General features: G+C 43.9%; 1 pseudogene; it reads right to left on the bottom strand.

Annotated features, from left to right (window-relative positions):
- Positions 1-26928, bottom strand: part of LOC141223170 (uncharacterized) — a 312000-nt pseudogene that overhangs the window by 261624 nt on the left and 23448 nt on the right.

Raw genomic sequence — 26928 nt, 5'->3', positions numbered from 1 at the left:
ACATATTATCTCCATTGACACCTTGTATGTCTTTTCCTTTTGCAGTAGCGACGTAATGATTAAGGTCATATCAGAGGCCGAAACGTCTACTGTCGCCCTGAAACTCGGTTTGATTGTTTAATTCTGTTTCACTTTGTCCACAATAAATGAACTTTGCATTCAATTGAGTGCGATGAAACAATTCTCTGTAGTAACTAGGCACCAGTTGCCTATTGTATCAGCACCTCTACCCGGACAGAGTGCATGCAAATTCTACTTAATTAACGTCTTCCAATTCTCAACTTACTCTATACAGTTCGCAGGGATGACTCAGTATAGTTGGAGGGAAGCACTCCGATGCCCGTTCAGCGAATGTGACCCGTACTACACAAAATATGTAACTTCCAACATAAGTGCTGAGCCATCCTCCGTGGATTCTTTTATGCCTAAGGGGAGCCCTGCCCACACACCCCCTGTGATGACATCACGGGGTCTGGTCTCCAGCCTTCATATTTTTATTAGTTATCTGTTTTTTGCGATAATTTATCGTTGGTTGATCGTAGAGGCCCAAAAGTGATACCATATTTTCCGTTATGATTTTACCTTTCTCCAGAGACCACACACGGTATAGCTGCCGTCTGCTATTTTGTTACTTTTGCGCCACAGCTCCCCGGAGGGGCTTACAGCGACGGGAAAATATCCATATTGTTCCTTAGCTGACCCTGCCACCCAAAATATAGGCCCCATTATTATTGGACATATGGAACTTTAGTTATTCCATATTCCGTATCAGCTTCGGGCCATCTGCAGGCCTTTGTTACATTCCCTTTGAAGCACTGGGAATACACCCTTCTCAGTTAGCTATAAATCTATCACAAGCCTGTGTTAATTGGGTTTGGTAGCACCTTTTGGGCCAGCATTTGCTTACAAGGCCCTTCTCATGTGTGTGTTAATGTGCATAGAGGCCACTGGCCAAAGTGTCAGCTCTTCGCCCATGGACAATTACTATAGGGGAGGAGGGAAGAGGAGTCTGAGAGAGAATTCTTAATATCTATGACAGGGGAGAAGAAAAGATTTTCAATATTTCCATGACAATCTGTTTTTCATTGATACAGATATAAATGCTTGCTATACCTAATAGCCTCACGATCAGGTTTTGCATCAGACTCTATGCAGACGTATTCCATTGCAATTGATCTGTTATACATCCAACTCCTGGATAGCATGGATTTGTACGCTCCATCTAATCTGATTCACCATTGCAATGTTCTACAGTAATCTCACCAGTGTTTTGTACATACTTGTTTTCATCTGTTTTACAATAATGTATCTATTTGCCTCCCGTTGATATGACTGATAATGCTTGTGTGAGGCAGTGACCGGGATCATATACAAGGGACGTTATATATCCCCCAGAATGTGTACAAAGACCTATTAAATCCATTGGAGTGCATTTCAGTCACAAACTCACCTGCGACTGCAATGCAGGAATGAAGGTAAGCATTGACCTGGTCAGGCTATCTGGCTAACGCAGATTAAGTAAAACCCAGCAGGGCCTTCATTTCTTGGAGGAGGTTACAGGAAGGCAGTGGGCAGCCTCCTCCCTCCAACCCGGGTTTTCCAGTGGCTCTTGCCACAGGTCCTTTAACCCTCCGTCAGGGACAACTGATCTGACAGGCGCAGCTCACTTCGTTTCATTTCTCTATTTTCAGTGGTTTGTCTGGGAAACACCCTCCTCCCAGTACCTTCCTAACTGTAAAGGCTGTGTGAAACCTGAGAAGCCTCTTGTGCTGCAGAGCTTCAGGAGATCAGATATCAGGGTTTTGGCTTCTCAGGCTTATTGCCCCTGAATGCGTCACACCTTTGACGGTTAGTATTTGCTGTTTTTATTCATCCCAATTGTTTTTTTAGCTTGTTTTATGAATAGCTAGTGCTAAATTTGTGGATTTGTCATAGAAGTTTTTGTTAGAAATAAGAGTGTGCTTCTCAGGCACATTGCACCCTAACACATATTCTCTCTCTTGCTTCAGCTTTTCTTCTGAAATGGCGAGGAGAATATTTGACTTGTCAAATGCCCTTCATGTTGAGCAAGTGCAAAATATACTGCTTGATGATGATGAGACAGACCCCTTACAGCTAGAAGATTTAGGGGAAGAAAGTGACATTGATTCAGAAGATGATGTGGAAGAATGTCCAGATGTGTCTGATACAGATCAAGATGGAGAGAGTGAGGAGGATGCTCAAGACATAGAAACATATTATTTGGGCAAAGATAAAACAACAAAATGGATAAAAAAAGCCACCCCCTAAAAGTTCTCGCCCACGCTCGCATAACATTTTGAGCCACCTTCCTGGTGTCATAGGAACTGCAAGGAATGCTAAAAATGAAATGGAATGCTGGAACTGTTTATTCACTGATGACATTCTGGTCACAATTGTGACATATACAAATCAGTACATGGACACCATAAGGGACAGTTTCATTAGAAAGCGAGATGTCAACCCTATTGATGTAATTGAACTGAGGGCGTTTATTGGTTTGCTATATCTTGCAGGCGCCTATAGGGCAAACCGACAGAGTTTGGAGGAGCTCTGGGGTAGAGATGGGGATGGCATTGAGAAATTTTCCTTGGTAATGAATAGAAAGAGATTCAAAATTATAATGCGGTGTCTTCGTTTTGACGACAGAAGTACCAGAACTGAGCGAAAAAAATATGACCGGCTTGCTGCGATTCGCGAGATATTTGAAAAATAAAGGCACGCTTTGCAAGGGACATGACCAAACCTATGAAATCCTTTCACAGAAAGCCAGGTAGATTGAATAACCGGTTTAAACATATGTTTTAAAACTGGGTGATAAAATATTTCCCAGTGTGGGAGCTCTTTTCTATATATATTTAACTTTAGATTTTTGTAGAATTGCCGCAAGTTTTTCATCTTCATTAAGAATGGGTTGGTATTTCTGAATAATCTTTATAATATCAAAATATTGTGGGCTGTATTAAGTTATGAAATTAGTAGAACAATCATTATTTTGTTTATTTTGTCTATTATTAATAACTTTTTTATTTTCTATTAATAAACTGGTGCGATCGATTTTTTTCTACGATATTTTCAGCCCTTTTTTAAATACGATTAGAATACCCTTTATGTTTTAACCGATTCACCACTCTCTTTGACTCAACAGAATAATTGACCATAGTTGAACAGTTTCTTTTAGTTCTCACCAGTTCTCCAATGGGAATATTATTTATGACGTGTAAAGGATGGCAAGAATCTGCTGAAAGAATGGAGTTACTATTTTTGCTTTTTCTAGATGGAAAGACTTATATTTTACCTGTATCTACATCCCCAGATAACACCACATCCAGATATTCAGTTTTATTACAGGACAATTTTGAAGTAAAGCGTAAATTGAATTCATTATTATTCATATCAGATGCAAAATGTTTCGCCTCCTCCTCTGTCCCTTCCCAAATCATGATCATGTCATCTATGTAATGACTAGTGTGCTCGTCACTGCTCAGTACTCGCCCGAGCATCTCACTGCTCAACATGCTCGGCGAGTATTTCCAGCACTGCTCAACATGCTCGGCAGGAGCTCGGGTCTCTTCCCCGCATGTTTGGCGCTCTTTAGAGAGCCAATGAACATGCAGGGATTGCTTGCCACGCACTGTAATGGCGTAGCCAGGTTGGATGTGGCATTACAGTGATTGGCAGGTCACATAGCGTCATCGGGTCTATATAAGACCTGGTGGTCCTATGCTCGTCACAGTCTTACCCGGAAACAAGCAGAGTAGGGAGAGATGCTGCTTAGCTAGGGAAAGAATTGGCGGTGTAATAGTAAGGTATAGGTATTCCACATCAATATATACAGTGCTGGCCAAAAGTATTGGCACCCCTGCAATTCTGCCAGAGAATACTCAGTTTCTTCCTGAAAATGATTGCAATCACAAATTCTTTGGTATTATTATCTTCATTTAATTTGCTTGCAAGGAAAAAACACGAAAGAGAATGAAGCAAAAATCAAATCATTGATCATTTCACACAAAACTCCAAAAAAGGGCCGGACAAAAGTATTGGCACCCTCAGCCTAATACTTGGCTGCACAACCTTTAGCCAAAATAACTGCGAACAACCGCTTCCGGTAACCATCAATGAGTTTCTTACAATGCTCTGCTGGAATTGTAGACCATTCTTCTTTGGCAAACTGCTCCAGGTCCCTGATATTTGAAGGGTGCCTTCTCCAAACTGCCATTTTGAGATCTCTCCACAGGTGTTCTATGGGATTCAGGTCTAGACTCATTGCTGGCCACCTTAGAAGTCTCCAGTGCTTTCTCTCAAACCATTTTATAGTGCTTTTGGAAGTGTGTTTTGGGTCATTGTCCTGCTGGAAGACCCATGACCTCTGAGGGAGACCCAGCTTTCTCACACTAGGCCCTACATTATGCTGCAAAAATTGTTGGTAGTCTTCAGACTTCATAATGCCATGCACACGGTCAAGCAGTCCAGTGCCAGAGGCAGCAAAGCAACCCCAAAACATCAGGGAAACTCCGCCATGTTTGAGTGTAGGGACCGTGTTCTTTTCTTTGAATGCCTCTTTTTTTTTTTCCTGTACACTCTATGTTGATGCTTTTTCCCAAAAAGCTCTACTTTTGTCTCATCTGACCAGAGAACATTCTTCCAAAACGTTTTAGGCTTTCTCAGGTAAGTTTTGGCAAACTCCAGCCTGGCTTTTTTATGTCTCGGGGTAAGAAGTGGGGTCTTCCTGGGTATCCTACCATACAGTCCCTTTTCATTCAGACGCCGACGGATAGTACGGGTTGACACTGTTGTACCCTCGGACTGCAGGGCAGCTTGAACTTGTTTGGATGTTAGTCGAGGTTCTTTATCCGCCATCCGCACAATCTTGCGTTGAAATCTCTCGTCAATTTTTCTTTTCCGTCCACATCTAGGGAGGTTAGCCACAGTGCCATGGGCTTTAAACTTCTTGATGACACTGCGCACGGAAGACACAGGAACATTCAGGTCTTTGGAGATGGACTTGTAGCCTTGAGATTGCTCATGCTTCCTCACAATTTGGTTTCTCAAGTCCTCAGACAGTTCTTTGGTCTTCTTTCTTTTCTCCATGCTCAATGTGGTGCACACAAGGACACAGGACAGAGGTTGAGTCAACTTTAATCCATGTTAACTGGCTGCAGGTGTGATTTAGTTATTGCCAACACCTTTTAGATGCCACAGGTAAGTTACAGATGCTGTTAATTACACGAATTAGAGAAGCATCACATGATTTTTCAAAGGGTGCCAATACTTTTGTCCACCCCCTTTTTTAGGTTTGGTGTGGAATTATATCCAATTTGGCTTTAGGACAATTCTTTTTGTGTTTTTTTCATTGAAGACAAATTAAATGAAGAGAATAATACCAAAGAATTTGTGATAGCAATCATTTTCAGGAAGAAACTGAGTATTATCTGACAGAATTGCAGGGGTGCCAATACTTTTGGCCAGCACTGTATATCCATCTGAACTAACAGTCCTTCTAAGGACTAATCCAGCTGCATATATTCAGTGGTGATAGCAGGAGTTAGGCAGACAGAGATTGTGAACACTATACAGCACAATAGTGTCCATTGCACGTTCTGTCTGCTTCTGCCTGTTATAGATAGCCATTGGACTAGATATCATGAATAATTTTTTTTTTGCACTTAATCCTGATTATTTCTTTAAAAAGCAAAGCTGTCCAACATTTTAGTGCTCCATTTGCTTGTTAGCAGAATACAGCCAGATTTTTATTTTATTTTATTATCATTACTGTATTGTGGAAGCAGAGAAACTTTTTTCCATGATCAGACATGATCCCATATAACTGCCGTAATAATACAGAAAGTTTTCGGAACTTGTCAGCTATCACACTAGATTTAAAGTCTGCCAGGTGTATGTTGTTCCAAACTAATGACACTTGGTTGCTGACAAATACCATACTATTAGGCGACTGCGTGAAACCGTGGCCATCAGACGTGATCCAATATGACTGCCGTAATAATACAGAAATTTTGGGAACGTGTCAGATATCACACTACATTTAAAGTATGTCATGTTACGCTCACGCCCGGACTATTTGGTGTGAAGGTGGTTAGTGGTCCCACTGGGCCACGAACCGAGGAGTGCCAGGAGGGGCATGACTAAGGGCCTCGCCAGATCCGACCCTGGACGCACGGCGGCTTAATCGACTCTCTGGTCAAAGGAGGGAAGTGGGAGGTGGCCTAGGTGCTACTCCAGGTCAGACCCCGGTCACACAGCTGTTGACCCGCACCGGGGAATGCAGGAACGGGCAGGTTTGGCTGGTATGCAGACAGACGGGTACTGGCAGGCACGGCTGGTATGCTGACAGGCGGGTAGTGGCAGGCACGGCTGGTATGCAGACAGGTGGGTACTGGCAGGCACGGCTGGTATACTGACAGGCGGGTACTGGCAGGCAGGTAAACAGGGTGGATAGGGACCAGTGCAGACTGGGATACAGGAACAGAGCCGCAGGTGCGGAGGGGAGCGGAGCAGGGCAGAGCAGAGCCGCAGATGCGGAGAAGCAGAGCAGAGCAGAACCGAAGGTGCAGAGGGGAAGTGGAGCAGAGCAGAACCGCAGGTGCGGAGGGGAAGCGGAGCCGGGCAGAGCAGAACCGTAGGTGCAAAGGGGAAGCAGAGCTGGGCAGAGCAGAGCAGAAGGTGCGGAGGAGAAGCGGACCAGGGCAGAGCAGAGCTGCAGGTGTGGAGGGGAAGCGGAGGAGGGCCGAGCAGAGCTGCAGGTGCGGAAGGGAAGCGGAGCAGGGCAGAGCAGAGCGCGCAGGTGCGGAGGTGAAGTGGAGCAGAGCAGGGCAGAGCAGAGCCGCAGGTGTGGAGAGGAAGTGGAGCAGTGGAGAGCAGAGCCGCAGGTGAAAAGGGGAAGCAGAGCAGGGCAGAGCAGAGCCACAGGAGCGGAGGGGAAGCGGAGCAGGGCAGGGCAGAGCCGCAGGTGTGGAGGGGAAGCTGAGCAGGGCAGAGCAGAGCCACAGGTGCAGAGTGGCAGCTGGGCAGAGCCGCAGGTGTGGACGGGAAGCAGAGCAGTGCCGCAGGAGCAAACAGACAGGACAGGGCTCTGTTCAAATGGAACAGACAGGGACAGGGAAACACAGGAAGATAGCTAGAACACACGAGGTAGATACAGAGGCAGGGAAATGGGAAAAGCAGAACCAGATACACACAAGGTACTTGCTATGAAGTAGCAAGTGGACACAAAACTCAAACAGAAGTACAGAGACAATGAGTGGGAGTTAGGTACTGGTTCAGACACTGCAGGAAAAGGGAAGGATCGGACATAGAGACAAACAGGTAAAGGGCTAGGACACAGTTCAGACAGGAACTGACACAGGAACGAGATACAGGAACGAACCTGGGCATTCAGCCCCCAGGATGGCGGAATAGACTAGAAGTCACAGATACAGGTAACGGGCCTGGGTACTCAGCTCCCAGGGTGGCAGAAACAGGCAAGATTCAGGACAGGACCTGGCGACTCACAGTTGCACAGAACACACTGTAAGAAAGTGTTGCTCAGGCACCTCCTACTGGGTGGAGGAGGTTTAAGTATCCAGTGACTCACAGCAATAGGCTGGGGATGCATTAGGACTGCGCACATTGTAACTTTAAGAATCAGGAAGTTCCAGCGCCTCCGCCCTAAGCCAGCAGACAAGAGACATGCACACAGCGAGTAGAGGATCATAGTGCACAGCCTGGACTGGTAGGTAGGTTGGTGGTCTTGCATGGTGGGAGATGGTAAGCCATGCCAGCACGCCGCCAGGGATGTTACATGGCAGTTGTGTGTTCAAACCTATTCACAGTTGGTCGCTGACAAATACCATACTATTAGGCGACTGCGTGAAACCGTGACCATCAGACATGATCCCATATAACTGCCGTAATAATACAGAAACTTTTGGGAACTTGTCATATATTACACTGCTTTTAAAATCTGCCAGGTCTATGTTGTTCCAAACTATTGACACTTGGTTGCTGACAAATTCCATCCTATTAAGCAACTGCCTGAAACTGTGGTCATCAGACATGATTCTATATTACTGCCCTAATAATCCAGCAATTTTCGTGAATGTGTCAAATATTACACTCCATTTATAGTATTGCAGTTGTGGGTTCAAACCTATTCACAGTTGGTGGATGACAAATAGCAATGTACAATGAACAATGTTGTCAGAGTATCACGCCACTTTTACAGACTGACAATAAAAAAAACATACAAAAAACAAGCAAAAATGGAAAAAATGTTAAGAAACATTCTTTCCAGGGTAATGACTTGTATATAAGGCCAAAGAAATAATAAAAAAAAGTTATGGACTGTGGAAGACATTTATGCAACCAGAATGAACACTCATCTGGAGCTGATGATACCACCTAGCACCTGTCCCTATTGTAAATGCATCTAACAGCGTTATCAATAGAGAATAGAATAGATTTTAAATTTTTTGGGGCCGCACCAGCAGCACGCAGTATAAGGCAATAATACCTGGCTGGATCGGTGTAATACGCTATCCATACTGCGATACCTCACTCGTAAACGAATTTCAGATAAGACAGATAATATTCTAGAATATAGAATCTATTTCAATCGTCCTTTCCATTATTAAAGAGTGGGTCTCCTATACTGTTATTCCGTATATGCAGCAATTAGAAGGGCTGGCAAAAATTAGGACGCACTCCAATACGGATTTGAAGAGACGCAAGAAAAAAACAAAAAATATATATATAAACACAGCAGGATCTTTAGTATTCAACCAGACTCGCCAATATAATCTCAATATAATCACATTGTTCAGCTCTAGCACCTCCTATTCCTCCTGTTCGGCCTCCATATCCGAAATGACCACATCAGTCACAAGCTGGAAGCACTGCAGCACTGCCTCGGCCAATCGGCAACAGGCTGTGTTGAAGATAATATGCTTATGCTTAGGTGACTAACCGCACACCGCTGCAGGGTTGTTGAAATCTGTAACACAGCAGGCAGATCCGTGGCTCTCACTTCTGAACCTACAGCCCGGCATGGTCTTGTGTCACAATGTCCGGAACCTGGAGGTGGAGAAATGACAGTCGGACTAGATTCCCTCTATGCCAGTCCTTTCACCAAGCTAAAGAATATGGCTCTCTCACCAAGAAGCAGTGTCAGACTGAAGAACATTGGGCCCACCAGAGGATTTGATTCTGAGGGCCCACGTTTCTCCCCCTGCTCATGAGCCCCATAGCAGTTGCAAGGTTTGCACTATGAACTCTCCTGAAGAAGCCAGGGCCCACCGGAGGAGTCTCTCTATTGGATGGTTCCCAGACACTCTATGGGTGCTTTTTTACTGAGGGCGAAACCCAAGCAAACATGGTGAGAACATACAAAATCCTTGCAGATGTTGTCATGGTGGGATTTGAACCCGGGACCCTAGCGCTGCAAGGCTGCAGTGCTAACCACTGAGCCACTGTGCTGCCTTCTCTATTCTCCCTCTGATATCTAACATGCTGGATAAATATGCACCTACTGCCACCACTCAGTATCTACAGCTCCTTTGTGAGAAACGAATGTATTTGGCCAGCCACTCAGTATACTAAATCAAATTCCTGAAAAGGAAATTGTGGATGGCTTTCCTTCTGGTACTGGGGGCACTGCTAATACCATGGTGTCGTGCCATAATTCATTGGAAATATTCCAGGCTGGTTGGAGCCAGCTCATTCCCACAGAAAAGTACCAGAAAGCTAAGGAGATGGTGGCCTCTATCATCATGAATAATTTGCTCGTTGACTAGAAGACCGACTACTTCTGCTGTCTACCTTATGAACATTGTGTTGAAGCTTGATTGACCCAGGGCCTGCAATCCTATGCGTCGGGAAGACGTGTCCCATCCCAGGATCTGACTGAGTCCCGGCTTCCAAAATATTAACCCAGTGATGAGTCAGTGAGATGTACTGTCCCTGGCCACATTTACTTGTCCACGTGTCTGTGGTTAGGCGGTCCTTCCCACTAACTGCGCTTGTGAGGGCACGGGTAATGTTCTGGGACCCATGCTTGTATAAGGCGGGGGCGAAACCAGGAGAAATAGTGGCGGCTGGGGACTGAGTACCAAGGGCCAGTCGCAGCCATGAGGTTTGCGGAAAGCTTCCGCCTCCATGAGCCTAAAAGGCAAAATTTCTAGTGGAAGCAGTCGAGAAATGTGGCCGTTTATTATTGTGGCCTCTGGGGGTTGACTGCATATTTGCACTTTTGTTCAAAGGACTGGGGTAGGGACATCTAAATGCTGCGCTGGAACAAGGACGTGGACATGGTTGCAGATGGTGATGGTTGCAAGCGTGCAACGACAGGTGCAAGGTGGGAGGCATTTTCGCCTGCATCATGGATGGAGGCTTGGCATGCATGTACAACAGGGGAAGAGGCAGTGGTGTCACCCGCAGACACTGTTTCTGGATCCTGGCATTCTGCCCATTGATTTCATCTTCCACCAGCTCATCTTCTACTTCTGCACCCTGGTTCTCCTCCTTTCTGTCCATTGTGTCTCATCATCATCCACCTCTTGCGACAGTAATTGCACGTTCCCACCGTCACCTTCGGGTGACCGTGGCTGCTCAAATATTTGGGCATCGTTATATGCGATCTTCTGTTGCCCTGCTTGAAGTGGTCCGGGCGAGAGACCCAAATCTATAAATGGAAAAGTCAACAACTCTTGGGGTAACCTTGGACTCTAATCTCTCCTTCAAACTGCATATCCAAGCTCTTTCCACTTCTGAGCGGACCAAGTGAGAGACCAGAATCCATAAATGGAAAGATGAACAAAACAGCTCTTCAGAGTGTCCAAGTATGGGATCAGTTGTCTCAGGGCACTAGGCATGATGGGAGAAAGGAGGATCAGGGTGAGGAATATGCCGACTCGAAGTAAAAAAAATCTCCTGGATCTGTACATTCCTCAAACAAGAATCTGCAAAAACACTAGTGCACGCCCTCATCATCTCCCGCCTCGACTAATGCAACCTCCTGCTCTGTGGCCTCCAATCTTTCACCCCTCTAATCTATCCTAAACTCTGTTGCCTGACTAATCCACCTGTCCCCCCACTATTCCCTGGCCTCTTCTCTCCCTTCACTGGCTCCCCATTGCCCAGAGACTCCAGTTCAAAACCATAACCTTAGCATGCAAAGCCATCCACAACCTGTCTCCTCCATATATCTGTGACCTAGTCTCTCGGTATTTACCTGCATGGAACCTCCGATCCTCACAAGATCTCCTTCTCTACTCCCCTCTTATCCTCTCTTCCCACAATCGCATACAAGATTTCTCTCATGCCTCCCCATTACTCTGGAACTCTCACCTAGTGTTGAAACCTTCAAAAGGCACCTGAAGACCCACCTCTTCCAGCAAGTGTACAAACTGCAGTATTCCTCGCTCCACCATACCGCTGCACGACCAGCTCTACCCTCATCTACTGTATCAGTACCCATCCCTTGAAGACTGTGAGCCCTCAATGGCAGGGTCATCTCCTTTCCTGTACCAGTCGCTGTCACATTTTTGTTCAAGATTATTGTAATTGTTTTTGCGATGTATACCCCTCTTTCACAAGTAAAGCACCATGTAATAAATGGCGCTAAAGTAATAATAGTAATGTGGTCCAGACTCACGGCTACCTAGACTGGACCGTGTGGAAGACAGGGTGGTGGTGGTGGCAAACTAACTGGAAGCATTATCTGCCATCCAACCAGCAACCTTTTCACACTGATCTGGCTTCCATAGTGGTGTTCCGCGGCCCCTTAGAAATTGGGACAGGAATGTAGTTCGACATGATGTGGGTGTTTGTTGTGCTCCCTCAGCAGGCACTACATAGCCAGATAAGGTAGTAAAATGTTAAAATGACATTTACCGGTGAATGTATTTTTCACTGTTGAAAGCAATGCAAAAGTGCAAAAACGCATTAAAAACGCTACATGTGAACATAGCCCAAGGTGTGGAGGATCATTTTTGTTTTTAGTTATTTATTTTGCCTTTTATGCAAGTCATTACCCTGGAAAGGATGTTCCTTAATATTTTTTCACAGGAAAATCCATTTTGGTTTCGTTTTTGTATGTTTTATTGTGAGCCTGTAAAAGTGGCGTAATACTCTGACAACATTGTTCACAGCAGTCAAGAGGACTATACCCCCTCTTTTGTCTGCCGGTCTAATTAATAGATCTTTATTGTTAGTTCTGTTAATGCAATTCGTTCATGAACAGATAAATTGTCCTTAATATACAGCTCTGGCAAAAATTAAGAGACCACTGAACAGTTTTCTATTGGAAAGCATGGAAAGACTGGTGGAAAGCATGGCAAGACGAATGAAAGCTGTGATTAAAATCATGGTTAGTCCACCAAATATTGATTTCTGAACTCTTCCTGAGTTAAAACATGAGTAATTTGAGGTCTGAAAGCACTGTTTATTTTTTAGTATTTTGACACTTTATCATTTGCTGCAAATAAATACAAAATTTTTAGCTTTGAATTTCGGAGACAAGTTGTCAGTACAAACAACAATGTACATTTTACTCTATAATATACCTATAAAATATCAAAGAAACTGAAAATTTTGCAGTGATCTCTTAATTTTTGCCAGAGCTGTAAGTACTATTACAGTCCAACAGATGTTCTTTTTCTACCAGTTCTTGAAATACGTCCAGGTCACGCGGTCTAGATTGGACCGCATAGAAAAAATGGTTCTGAGTGACAAATAAGTCATTTAGAGAATCCTGCATCTCATGTGAATCCGATCTCTCAGAGTAGTGAGACTTAACAATTCAGTAAAGAAAAACGTTCTATTCCATTGAGAGGAAGAATCATCCACATAAGGCAATGTAGTCAAACTGCTGGCAGAATCAGGAGTAGTATTCATAAAGTACCAATTTTAAAGGGGTATTCCCATCTCCAAGATCCAATCCCAATATGTAATAGGTGTAATAATAATAATATTAGCAAATACCTCCAATTAGAAATGAAGCATAGTTTTTTTGATTCGCTATGTCTCTTTCCTCATGTGCAAGCATTGCAGAACCTTAAGTATCCATGGTTACGTCCACTGATAAAGTGACAGTTAAATAGCTAGCTGCTAGTGGTCGTAACCATGGATACCTAAGGTCCTGAAATGCCTATGTGGCACCCCAGGGGGTCTGATTGCCACAGTAATAGAAATATTATGTCTGAGAGCAAGTAGGAGGTTTCTCTGGTCAGGAGCCCTAAGCATGCAACACTGCCCGCCCAGACCTGGGGGGGAAGGAATCTGCCCTTATAAACTGGGTCTGGGGCGGGATTAGGTGAGACAGAGCCTGCAGAACAAGCAGAGCAGTCAGAGCCTAGAAAGGGAGAGTTACAACAGGAGCTCTGTAGGAGCAGGAGCGAGTGCCAGAGGCTGGAAGCTAGATAGCTCGCCTTGGCTGAAGACACTAAACCCGGACACGGAGTCCGAGGCTGTGGGGACATCCAGGTCCAGCAGCAGAATCCAACCAGCAGGGGATTCCATGTATTCTGGCCATAGAAGCCCGGAGGCACGGTCACAAGCAAGGGACCAGCACCGCCATCCAGGAGCGGAGGCTAACAGAAGGCCCCAAGTCACCGGCCATACGGGTGAGCACCACACGGTATACTCAGGGACGTGGGCTACTTCTACCCGCACACAGCAAGGTAGCCAGGAAAGAGTGCAGATAGACGGGGAGGCCTACAACTCCACCTGGCCAGGGGAAGATCCTGCTAGCTCTCAGACTGACCAGACCTCTACCGCTAGCCAGTACTCCCGGGAGGGTCTGCTTTATACCATCAGTAAAGACCCTGAACTGCACCACACGTCTCTGTGTTTCATCGCCACACCAGCACCATTAGTACTGGGACGCTCACACCATTACTCCCATCATCCACACTATCTGCCCTGAGGCAATACTTCTCCCGTGGGGAGTTATCCCATACTTGGCTGCGCATACAACATCAGCCTCAGCGGTCTGCAGCGCAGCGGCGGTCCCCACTGACCGCAATCCACGGGTGGCGTAGTCGGACATTTGTTATTGCACTAAGACTGCCACTGGTTTGACCGCCCTGGGCACGGACCGGGTCACCGCCACGGAAGACTACAACTCCCAGCGATCCGGCTCCGGGTATCCCCTGCACAGCACAGGCCCAGGGGGCGTGTCACCTACACATAAGAAAAGAGACATACCGAATCAGAAAAACGATAGTACATTTCTAATTGGAAGCATTTGCTAATATTATTATTATTACACCTACTACAAATTGGGATAGGATCTTGGAGATGGGAATACCCCTTTAAAGGCCAAGACGTACTAATACGTATCTGCGCCCTGGGCTTTAAGAGCCTGATATGTATTAGTACGTCTTGGCGATCGCGTCCGCACACAGGTTGTGTGGGCGCGATTGCCGCCGGGTGTCAGCTGATTGTCACAGCTGACATCCGGTGCTATGTGCAGGGAGCGGTCCCCCTCCGCTCCTGGCACATTAACCCCGCAATTCTACGATCGAAGTCGATCGCAGCATTGCGGGGGCAAGGGGAGGTGATCGCAGATACTCACGTCTCCTGCCGGCGTTCAGCGATGTCTGCCGCGGCTTCCCGGATGTTGCCATGATGACCCGATGTCGTCATTACAACATCCGGGTCACCAGACAGCAGGAAGATATTTTGGTCATGCGCAGTGCCTCCATTGGTTAATAAATTTGATTTCCATTGATGATTTTTGTGTGATTTTGTTGTCAGCACATTCAACTTTGTACAGAACAAAGTATTCAATGAGAATATTTCATTCATTCAGATCTAGGATGTGTTATTTGAGTGTTCCCTTTATTTTTTGGAGCAGTGTATATATTTATATACAGCTTTGTATACATCACCTTGATAGGTGCCTCATTGCACATGAGAACTGATTGGTGTCACCTATTCTAGTCATACATGGGGTTATTTGTGTGTCTATATGTACTGCATGTTCACTGGCCAGTGGCTATTTTATCCTATCTATTATAAAACTTATATTTTAGTATATTCTACCTTTCTGAATTTGGATTTAAAATAAAACAACTGAGATACAATTGAAGTGGAGACTTTCAGGCTTAATTAAAGGGGTTGAACAAAAATATCCTGTGAATTGTTTAGGAATTACAACCATTTCTCTACAAAGCCTCCTCATTTCAGGGGCTTAAAAATAATAATTAACTTTACAATAAATAAAATGTTCATGTTCAATCCTTTGCAGAGAATCCTTTGCAGCAATGACGGCCTGAAGTCTGGAAACCATGGATGTCACCAAACGTTGGGTTTCCTCCTTTGAGAGGCTTTTCCAGGCCTTTACTGCAGTGACGTCAGTTTATGCTTATTTGTGGGTCTTTCTGCCTTATGATTTGTCTTAAAGGAGTTTTCCCATGTCCAAGATCCTACCCCAATATGTAGTAGGTGTAATAATAATAATCTTAGCAAATACCTCCAATTACAAATGTAGTATAGTTTTTCTGATTCACTATGTCTCTTACCTCATGTGCAAGTATTGCAGGACCTTAGGTATCCATGGCTACGACTACTGATATAGTGACAGTTAGTTTGCTAGTGGTCGTAACCATGGATACCTAAGGTCCTACAATGCCTGCACATGAGGAAAGAGACATAGCAAATCAGAAAAAAGATATAACATTTCTAATTGGAGAAATTTGCTAATATTATTATTGTTACATCTACTACATATTGGAATCTTGGACATGGGAATACCCCTTTTAGCCTTTGAAATGCAGCTCGATGTGGTTGAGATCTGGTGATGGACTCGGCCATTGCAGAATATTCCACTTCTTTGCCCTTAAAAATTCCTGGATTGCTTTTGTCCTATATTTTGGGTCATTGTCTCTCTGTACTGCGAAGCGCCGTCCAATCAACCTTACTGCATTTGGTTGAATCTGAGCATAAAATATCGACCTGTACACTTCAGAATTCATCCGGCTGCTTTGGTCTTCAGTCACATCATCAATAAATACTAGTGACCGAGCCCCACTGGAAGCCATGCAAGCCCGCACCATCACACCTCCTCCTTCATGTGTTACAGAGGATGGGCTGTGCTTTGGATCATGACCCATTCCAAGCCTTCTCCATTCTTTCTTATTCCCATTATTTTGGTGAAGATGAATCTTTGATTCATCTGTCCAAAGGATGCTGTTAGAACCCTCCTGTTAGTTTTTTCTATCTTGTGTTTTGCGGTCACGTGACCATCTGCCTATATATTCCAGCTCCGCCCTTCTGGCTTTGCTGGACTTCAGTGTTGTTTGACTGTTTTGCTAGCCTGGTGCTTCGGTGTCTATCTCTGTCAGTTTGCTCTAGTACTTTTTGTCAGTTTGTCTTTTGTGTTCCACAACAATTTCTGTTTAGGAGGTGTCCCATTTTTGTCCCAGTCCTTAGTTCTTTTAGGGACCCCTCCCTTATTTCTATAGGTCTTCGTTCAGACTAGCCGAGGACTAAGGCGGGTCTGTTCACAAGGAACAGGCAGCCTGCTACATCGCAGGGATTCAGCTTAGTCTTAGTGTAGGGACAGCTTTCCCCTATCTTTCCTTAGTTCTTGTTGCAGATCATAACAGTAAGTCCAGCCCAAAAAAACTAAAAGGAAAGAAATTCGGGGATCAGTATGGTTTCCGTCCAGGAGTTTGCTCAACACCTGCAGGGATTGTCTCTGGAGGTGGCTGAGCTTCAGCAACATGTGAGTAGCTGTCCTGGAGCGCATTTTGTCAAACCCAAGGTAGGACTGCCTGATGTTTTTTGTGGTAAACAGCAAGATTTTTTTTCCTTTAAAAATGATTATTATATTTTCGTTTGAGACCAATATCCTCTGGGAATGAATCACAGCGCATTGGTTTTATTATGTCACTTTTGTGCAAAGAACCACAGGGTTGGGCCTTTTCTCTTCAGCCTAATGATCCGTGTTTAAGTTCTGTTGAAGAATTTTTTTCTGCCATGGGGCTATTATATGACGATCCTGATCGAATCTCATCTGCTGAATCAGAACTTAGACGTTTGAATCAGGGGTCTGATGATGTTGAAAACTATTGCACACACTTCAGGAGATGGGCTTCAGAAGTTAAACGGAATGATTCGGCGCTGAGATGTTTATTTCTTGCTGGTCTGAGTGAAAGGGTTAAGGATTTGCTAATTGCATTCCCTGCACCTGAGACTCTGCAGGAAGCTATGCAGTTAGCTGTTCGTGTGGATAGGAGACTGGGGTGCAGGCTCAATGAGGTAAAGACTCCTGTAATGTCAGGTCCTAGTCCCCAGAAAATCTGCTCTGACGGTGGGGAACCAATGGAGGTTGGGGGGATGTCACTCCGCTCTCAGGAAAAAGACAGGAGATTCGCCGAGGGATTGTGTCTTTATTGTGGTAAAGGTGATCATTTGATTAAGTATTGTGAGCGTCGTTTAAGTAAAGAAAAAAAAAAGGTCAGTTACGTCCGTATAGCTTGTTTACGCTCTGCAGGAGTATTTCTTTCTGGGAGTACTACTCTGCAGGGAGATTTGATTGAATTTCAGGTTTTTGTGGATTGTGGTTCAACACTTAATGTGGTTGATAAAGGGTTTTTGGAAAACCTTAAATTGAAATCCAAACCTTTGTCATCACCTATTTCTGTGGTTACAATTGATAACACTCCTTTGAAATGTATTACTCACAAGACTGCTGCATTTTCTCTCACTATCGATGGAGTTCACTAAGAAGTTTTGGACTTGGTTGTTTTGGATAATTTACCCTCTCCGATTGTTCTAGGATTGCCTTGGTTAAAACTGCACAATCCTTTATTGGACTGGTCTACTAATGTGATTAAGTCTTGGAGTCCGAAGTGCTATGATAAATGATGTAATGGTCGCATTGCAGCTGTGGAAAAAGTGGAATTACCTGTACCTATTCAAGATTTTTGGAGGGTTTTTTCAGAGGAGGAGTCGCAAGTGTTACCTCCTCATAGGGATTATGATTGAGCCATTGAGTTTGTTCTGGGTGCTACTGTTCCCAAAAGTCGCTTGTTTAATCTGACTATCCCTGAAAGAAAGGCCTTGGAGGAGTACATACAGACTAGCCTGGCTGCTGGTCACATTAGACCTTCTAAGTCGCCTGTGGCAGTTGGATTCTTCTTCCCCCCGGATATTGTTTCTGATAGAGGACCTCAGTTTGTGGCTCGCTTTTGGCGTACTTTTTGTGACAGGTTGGGAGTCCATTTTTCATTTTCGTCTGGTTATCATCCTGAGTCTAATGGACAGACTGAAAGAAAGAACCAGGATGTTGAGCAGTTTTTGCGTTGTTTTGTGGCGGACAATCAAGAGGTGTGGTCTGAGTTTCTGCCTCTCGCAGAATTTGTTCTTAACAATCATACATCCTCCTCTGCTGGGTGTTCTTTTTTTGTTGTACTGGGAGACATCCGTCTTTTGGTTCGTTCTCCAAATTGGGGTCGGCGGTGCCGGAGGAGAATTTTTCCGGTGATTTGGAGAGAGTTTGGACTAATGTACGTTGTAACCTTCAAGAGGCTAACAAAAAATCCAAGAAGTATTTTGACAGGAAACGTAAAGAGGTTTTGTTTACTGTGGGTGACATGGTTTGGTTGTCCTCGAAGAACCTGCGGTTGAGGATTCCCTCTAAAAAATTGAGTCCTAAGTTTGTGGGTCCATTTAAAGTGCTTCAGGTTGTTAACCCGTCTGCTGTTAGGTTGGATGTCCCTACTTCCTGGAAGATTAATCCTGTGTTTCATGTTTCCTTGTTGAAAAAGGCTGAAGTATCTGATAGGGACGTCACTGCCACAGTTCCTCCTGTGGTGGAAGGCGGCGAATATGAAATTTCGCGTATCTTGAATTCTAGATTGCATAGAGGGAGATTACAATATCTTGTCTCCTGGAAGGGTTTCGGTCCCGAAGACAACTCCTGGGTAAGGACGGATGATGTCTCTGCTCCTAGGCTTGTTAAAGCTTTCCACAGGAGGTTTCCGGATAGGCCTGGAGGATCCGGATGATCCTCATAAAAGAGGGGGTACTGTTAGAACCCTCCTGTTAGTTTTTTTCCATCTTGTGTTTTGCGGTCACGTGACCATCTGCCTTTATATTCCAGCTCCGCCCTTCTGGCTTTGCTGGACTTCAGTGTTGTTTGACTGTTTTGCTAGCCTGGGGCTTTGGTGCCTATCTCTGTCAGTTTGCTTGGTCCTCTGGGACCTCTAGTACTTTTTGTCAGTTTGTCTTTTGTGTTCTACAACAATTTCTGTTTAGGTGTCCCATTCCTTAGTTCTTTTAGGGACCCCTCCCTTATTTTTATAGGTCTTCATTCAGACTAGCCGAGGACTAAGGCGGGTCTGTTCACAAGGAACAGGCAGCCCGCTACATCGTAGGGATTCAGCTTAGTCTTACTGTAGGGACAGCTTTCCCCTATCTTTCCTTAATTCTTGTTGCAGATCATAACAGATGCTTTTCCAGAACTGGACTGCCTTCTTTAGATGTTTTTTTTGGCAAAGTCTAATCTGGCCTTTCTATTTTTTAGGATGATTAATGGTTTGTACCTTGTGGTGAACACTTTGTTTTTGCTCTCATGAAGTTTTCTCTTTTATGATGGACATACACAATGAAATATATACTTCTTGAAGAACGTTCTTCACTTAGGTTGATTTTGTGAAGTGGCATTTCTTCATCAAGCATTCTGCAATAATCCACCACTGTTTTCTTCAATGGACCTCCACGCCTCTTTGAGTTCCCACTAACCAGTGCTCTTTTTTTTTCTTTTATTGCAGAATGTACCAAACTGTTGATTTGGGGATGCCTAACATTTCTGCTATCTATTTGATGGATTTATTCTTTTTTTTCAGTCAATACTAGGTCTCTTTCACTTCCATTAAGAGCTCCTTTCCGTGTTAGGGGTTCACAGCAACAGCTTCCAAATACAAATGCCACAAATGAAATCAGCTACACACCTTTTATTTGCTTAAGTGATGATGGATTAACGAGGGAAAAACCCATGAAACCCAGCCAATGAAAGAGCATTTCAGACAATTGTCCAATTACTTTTGGTCCCTATAAAATGAGGCAGCTCCATATTAAAGAGCTGTAATTGCTAAACCCTTACTCCACTTAGGATGTGAATACCCTCAAAGTAAAGCTGAGAGTCGGAACTTTAAGACCAGATTGATGACCAGATTGATTGTTTCTTGAATATGTTTTGGTAAACAGCCAAAATGGCAAAACTTGTGTCACTGTCCAAATATTTTCTGGACCTATCTAAAAGTGCTACTGACATAAAATTCTCACCAGATGTCAGTTACAACCCATCCAATCCACACAAGCAAAGAAGTCAAATCATAGATGGCAATAAATTATGTGTAATAATGAGAAATGACACAGGGAAAAAGTATTGAACTCGCTTATTGAAATGTATTTAATGCTTCGTACAAAAGCCTTTGTTGGTGATGACCGCTTCATGACGCCTCCTGTATGGCGAAACCAGTCGCATGCATTGCTCAGATGTGATTTTGGCCCATTCTCCCATACAAACACTCTTCAAATTTTGAAGGTCCTGTGGTATCCTTCTATGAACTCTGAGCTTTAGTTCCTTCAATACATTTTCTATTGGATTCAGGTCAGGTGATTGGCTGGGCCTGGTAGATGGCAGCAGATTTTTATCAAGAATGACTCAGTACATTTGTCCATTCATCATTCCTTCAATTATATGAAGTTTTCCAGTGCTTTATTCCCACCTTCAAACTTCACTGTTGGTATGGTGTTTTTGGGTTTAAATGCAGTGCCTTTGGTTTCCAAACATGGCGTGTATTATGGCATCCAAAGAGTTAAATTTTGGTCTCATCTTACAAGACTATATTTTCCCAGTATTTCACATTATTTTCTAAATGTTGTTGAGTAAACTTTAAACGCACTTGAACATGCTTTTTGTTCAGTAATGGAATCTTGCGTGGTGAGCGTGCGTGCAGGCCATGGAGGTTGAGTCCATTATTTACAGTTTTCTTTGAAACAATTGTATCTGCTGATTCCAGGTCAAAAACACTTACAATAATCTTTAGAAAACGAGTCAGCGACTGGTACAGGAGGAGAGAGGACCCTGCCTGCGAGGGCTCACAATCTGGTTAAAACACTTCCCACATTCTGAACATGAAAAAGGCTTCTTTGTGTGACTCCTCTGGTGTCTAACAAGATGCGATTTTATATTTAAAAAATATCCCACATCCTAAACAAGTTTCTCCTTGGTGTGAGTTTTCTGATGTGTGGTAAGATTTGATTTCCGCATAAAACATTTTCCACATTCTGAGCATGATAATGGCTTCTCCCCTGTGTGAGTACTCTGATGTCTATCAAGATTTGCTTGACGTTTAAAACATTTTCCACATTCTGAACAGGGAAAAGGCTTTTCCCCTGTGTGAGTTCTCTGATGTATAACAACATCAGATCTCTGGTTAAAACATTTCCCACATTCTGAACAGGAAAAACGCTTCTCCCCTGTGTGACTTCTCTGATGTTTGATAAGACTTGATTTCTCTGTAAAACATTTCCCACATTCTGAACAGGGAAAAGGCTTCTCCCCTGTATGAGTTCTGTGATGTTTTATAAGACTTGATATCTTTGTAAAACATCTTCCACATTCTGAACAAGAAAAAGGCTTCTCCCCTGTGTGAGTTCTCTGGTGTATAACAACATCAGATCTCTGGTTAAAACATTTCCCACATTCTGAACAGGGAAAAGGCTTCTCCCCTGTGTGAGTTCTCTGATGTTTGATAAGACTTGATTTCTCTGTAAAACATTTCTCACATTCTGAGCAGGAAAAAGGCTTCTCCCCTGTGTGACTTCTCTGGTGTCTAAGAAGATGTGATTTCCAGTCAAAACATCTCTCACAATTGGAACAAGAAAATCTATTCTCAGCTGTGCGTACCTTTCGATGTTTAAGAAAAGACTTTTTAAGAGGAAAACTATTTGTATATTCTGAACGTGAAAATGGCTTCTTTGCTTTAGGAGCAGCTCGTTTTTTGATGCTTATTTTGTGACTATGATTTTCCTCAGTAGTCGGTAATGAATCAGAAGACAGGACCTGTTTCAAAGGATCAGGTGACAGATCTTTGCTGTGAAGGGATGATGGTATATCTGGAGTAATGGCATTCACTTCAATGGTATCCTGTGGGATCTCAAGATCAACAGATTTAAAAATTGAAGATGTCAGCTGTCCCTCTGATCTCCTGGTACAGTCATCTACCAAGAATAAAAACATTTATTATTTATGAATAACATATCCTTAAAATTTATATTGTTGAATATTTCTACTTAAACTTTCATTAAAAATGGCAAGTTATGTAAAAATATTGAATTATTCAACAGAACAATAGCTCACAGTGTTATAGAAAACCTTATAGCATGAACCAGTAGAGTGTGGTGTTCAACAGTTTATTCATTCTGCCACCCAAGTATGGAATTAGGCTGTGTGCCCACGATGCTGTGTTAATGCGTTTCCGCGGCTGCTATCCTGCCGCTGAAACGCATTAAAATCGCTTGTCAAGAGATCTGGCATGTTTCCCAATGATAACCCGCATGTGCTGTGCACATGCTGTGAAGATTTCCGCTTCAGATTATCATTGCCGAAGCATCCGCAACACAGCCAATTTAGGAGCGATTTCACACCAAAATTGCGCCCATTGACTTGCATTGAACCGCAGAAAACAAGTATGTATAACATCTATACATACGGATTTGCTGCGGTTCAATGTGCGCATGGTACCCGGGCCTGGGAGAGGAGACTGCTACTCCTCTCATCCGACTGCTGCTCTGGCTGATAACAGCATGAGCAGAGTGGATGGTAGAAGCAGCAGCCTGCTTTTCCACAGCGTGAGTAAAAAAATAATTAAAAAGTAAAAAAATAAAAAAATACCTTCATACTCACCTCACAGTCGGCCCCCAGTGTCCTCCCAGCGGCGATGCTCTCTCCTCGGCAGCCCGCGGTGTACTGCCAGGACCTGCGGTGACATCATTTATCAGCTGATGGTCACACGACCATCAGCTGACCGCTGACATCACCTATCAGCTGGTGGTCGCGTGACCATCAGCTGATAAATGATGTCACCGCAGGTCCTGGCAGTACACCGCGGGCCGCCGAGGAGAGAGGATCGCCGCCGGGAGGACAACGGGGCCGCCGGAGAGGTGAGTATCAGGGTTTTTTTTCCTTTTAACTTTTAAATTATTTTTTTTTTACTATACACAGCATGGGAATCTATGGACATTGGTAGATGCAACATTTGAAAGCATAACTTTCTTTTACCTACTCCTCATAAGTTGGTCACACAATATAAATCCATGCCAGTCGCATGGATTTATATTGTGTGACCAACTTATATTGTCAAGCCCTTTTCCAAAAGCATTGTGATGCTCAAAATCGCTTGGAAAACGGCTTGAAAAAAAACACATGCAAAAACGCATGTAAAAACGCTTCGAAATGCATGTAAAGTCCGCATGCGTTTTTTCTGCCAGGGAGAGGAAAAAAAGCTCAAGAAATTTCTGCTTCAGAACTGCACTGTGGGCACATACCCTTAAAAGCCACTAAAAATGTTATGTAGGTGAAAATAACACCAATAAAAACTTCTACTCATCTCACAAAAAAAGCCCCCACTCAGGTCCATCATCTCTCAATGGAAAAACAAAGGTTTCCACATTATTAGCGGCTCAAAGGTTCTTGAAAAACAATATGGCTTCCATAAACCAATCCAGCAATATCCGCTCTCCCAAAGTCAGATCTCCCCCTCACTTCTGAGCCTTGCAGTTCGCCCAAACCACATTCAGCATCTATGTATTTGGCATTACTATAGTGAGAAGAGCCCACTTAATTTACGGTGTGTGTCTCCTGGAGCACAATCTGGGCACTATGTGTAGGGGAATAAAATGGCAAATGTACAATTTTTACTCTCCAACATCCACTGCGTGCTAATTTCCAGAAAGTGCCTCTGGAATCAAAATAATCGCTACGTCTATAGATTATTTCACTGAGGGTTATAATTTCCAAAATGGAGTCACTTTATGGGGATTTCTACTGCTCTGAATTTCTGCTTTTTTGTTTTACTAGGGCTTCTTCAAATGGTGGGTCCCATCTGCTCTGGGAGGGACCTGCTCCTGAGACGTCTGCTTCTGTCACCAGGAGCCGCCTTATTCATCCTGCAGGCGGCTCTGGTGATGGAAGGGACGTCGGAACCAGAAGCTAAGGGTGGCACATTCTCTGTCCAGCCACTACAATTAGGGTGCCTGGGACCAGAAGTACCATCCAGTCTTGCAGTATGGATGTGTGTACTGTCCAGCTGGAGTAATCTGCTCCCTACTTCAGCCAGTTGGAAAGCACCGCACCCTACTAAAGCTGGAAGCATATTGCCGGAAGCTGCCAGATACAGCCTTGTTCTCCTCTGGTTCAGTCCTCTGTGCTCAGCTCCCAGCTATTTCTTTCCTGTTGTGCAACAACCCGTTTACTGGCTACTCTTGTGTCTTCTGATTTTGTATTAACTCTGCCCTCCTGGCCCGGCTACCTGACTATTCCTCTTGCCATATCAGTCCACAGAACAGCAGGTAATACCATGGCCCAAGCTTAGGGGTCTCTGTGTAAGTCCAGATCCATGTAGAGGGGTTAAAGGATGAGGAGCAAGGCAAACCCAGGGATCTGGAAAATGGAGTAGATAGCGCCAAGCCTGTTTGTGATGGCCATGAACAGTGCCCCCAATATATTGTGTCTGTAAACTATTCCAGCAAGATCAGCATTCAAATAGCTAAATGTCGCTCCTTCCCTTCTTAACCTGCCATGTGCCCAGACAGTAGTGTACAACCGTATATAGGGTATTGTCAGATTCAAGAGAAGTTGGAAAATAATTTGTAAGGTCCATTTGTTTCCTATTATCCTTTGTGAAGAATTCCAAAGTTATCACCATATAAAGTGACACACGTCAGATTTGAAAAATGGGGGCTGATTAGGAACAGAAAACTGGCAGCAGGAAGAGGTTAAATCAGAGTATTTTGGGCACTAACTACTGTAGTCAAAAACTGTATAGAAAATAACACATCTACTGAAATGATCAAACTCAACAGTCTCCATCAGTAAAAGATGAGTAACTAGTGGTGAAACCTCTCTGGGGTAATTAGAGTATGGGGCTCGGTGGCTCTTGGCAATCTAAACTATCGTAAGGGCCAATATTTTCTGTCAGATGAATTCAAGAAGAAATATTAGACGTTCAAAGAGAACTTTTTATAATAGTGCAGAGCTGAGGTGTCTTACATTTAGCTTAGAGATATATCATGGCACAGGTGTAATGTATTTTATGTAGTTTATCACAATCCTCTTTGAAGTTAGTTGGTTTTAAAAGAAATTGAAAAGTCAGGATAAAGGGAAACTCTGTTGTTATTGTACAGAAATTCACACTTGTCCCTCACTGCACATTTAATGTTGTCGATCATAAAAGTGAAGTTTGGCCAGAAAGACTGGACCTGGTCTTGTAGGAACCATATGAGGACATTCAGCAGCACAGAAGGGAGAGAAGGTAGATTCATCCAATAAGATATCAGGGATCTAGGAAGCCAACAGCATCATTACCCTCCGCTTTCTCTTACAGACCATCACAATATTTTTCTTCAAGTGATTTTCTAACTTGTCAGCACATTCTACGTACGCTGTCATTTGGCTTTGTAGTTTACAGATCTGGGCAGGTAACGGTCAGCGTCTCCTAATCCCAGGGGGTAAGTGGATTCTCGAGGTTGTAAGTTCTATAGAAAAGGGTTTTCAATGCCCAAAATCATTTGAACAGTTTTGGGTGGAGGTGAGTGTTGTGGTCTAGAGGCAAAATGGTGATCACACGATTATGATATGGCCGGACTACACCAGCGATAAACTAGCCACAGCCAGTGACAGAGGAGAATCTGTGACTACTCCGCATTTGGTGGTTACTACTCACCTAGGCGGTTATCTGTAGGAATCTCCTCTTTACACCGCTCATCACCCCTCACATATGTCTCTGTAGTATTAATATGGGTCAGATCTTCACCCTGAAACAAATATTGTAAAAGTCACAGACAGATGAGAAGTCACATCTATGATCAGCTCTAATCCTGCCATCTCCACCGTTCTCATTACACAAATAAAAAACATATAATACTGGTGGATAAAACAAGACTGAACACAAGACCTTCACAGCCGTCTACACATCAAAAGGGAGATCTCATGGCACCTTCTCTCCATCTACCTGATGATCCTGAGGAACATTGGGATCTTCTTGTTTACAGTCCTGTGGAAGAAGAGGATGGGGACATCTCTCTGGTGTTGTCCTCTTACTGGATAGATCTGGAGGAAACACATACAGGGACTGAATTCATTCTTTACATACAGATAATTATAGGCCGTGTGTACTTAGTCCTGTCTATTACCTGGTGATGTGAGGGGCTGGGGAACCTCCATCATGACGTCCCTGTACAGATCTTTGTGTCCTTCTAAATACTCCCACTCCTCCATGGAGAAATAGATTGTGACATCCTGACACCTTATAGGAACCTGACACATAAAATGATACAGTCATTCCCCTGATCCTTTCATAACATTACTGTATAATGTCCCAGCATTCCCAGCAGTGTCACCTCTCCAGTCAGCAGCTCAATCATCTTGTAGGCGACTTCTAGGATCTTCTGGTCATTGATGTCCTTATGTATCAGGGGGTGAGGTGGAGGCCCTGTGATTGGGCTCAGAGGTCTTCTCCATCCCTCAGACACAGGGTCTTGACAGCGCTCACTAGAGGTCTTCTTCACTACTGTGTAATCCTGGTTATGGAGAGACACAATAATAAAACTCACTCCAGACATTTCCAGAGTCCTCACCTCTCCAGTTCTGTCCATCTGTTATTTCCATAGATAAGAATG

The sequence above is a fragment of the Phyllobates terribilis genome, unplaced genomic scaffold, assembly GCF_046119375.1.
Source record: "Phyllobates terribilis strain yellow unplaced genomic scaffold, ASM4611937v1 Scaffold_374__1_contigs__length_1864666, whole genome shotgun sequence".
NCBI lineage: Eukaryota > Metazoa > Chordata > Amphibia > Anura > Dendrobatidae > Phyllobates > Phyllobates terribilis.
This window is presented reverse-complemented; position numbering and strand designations above follow the sequence as displayed.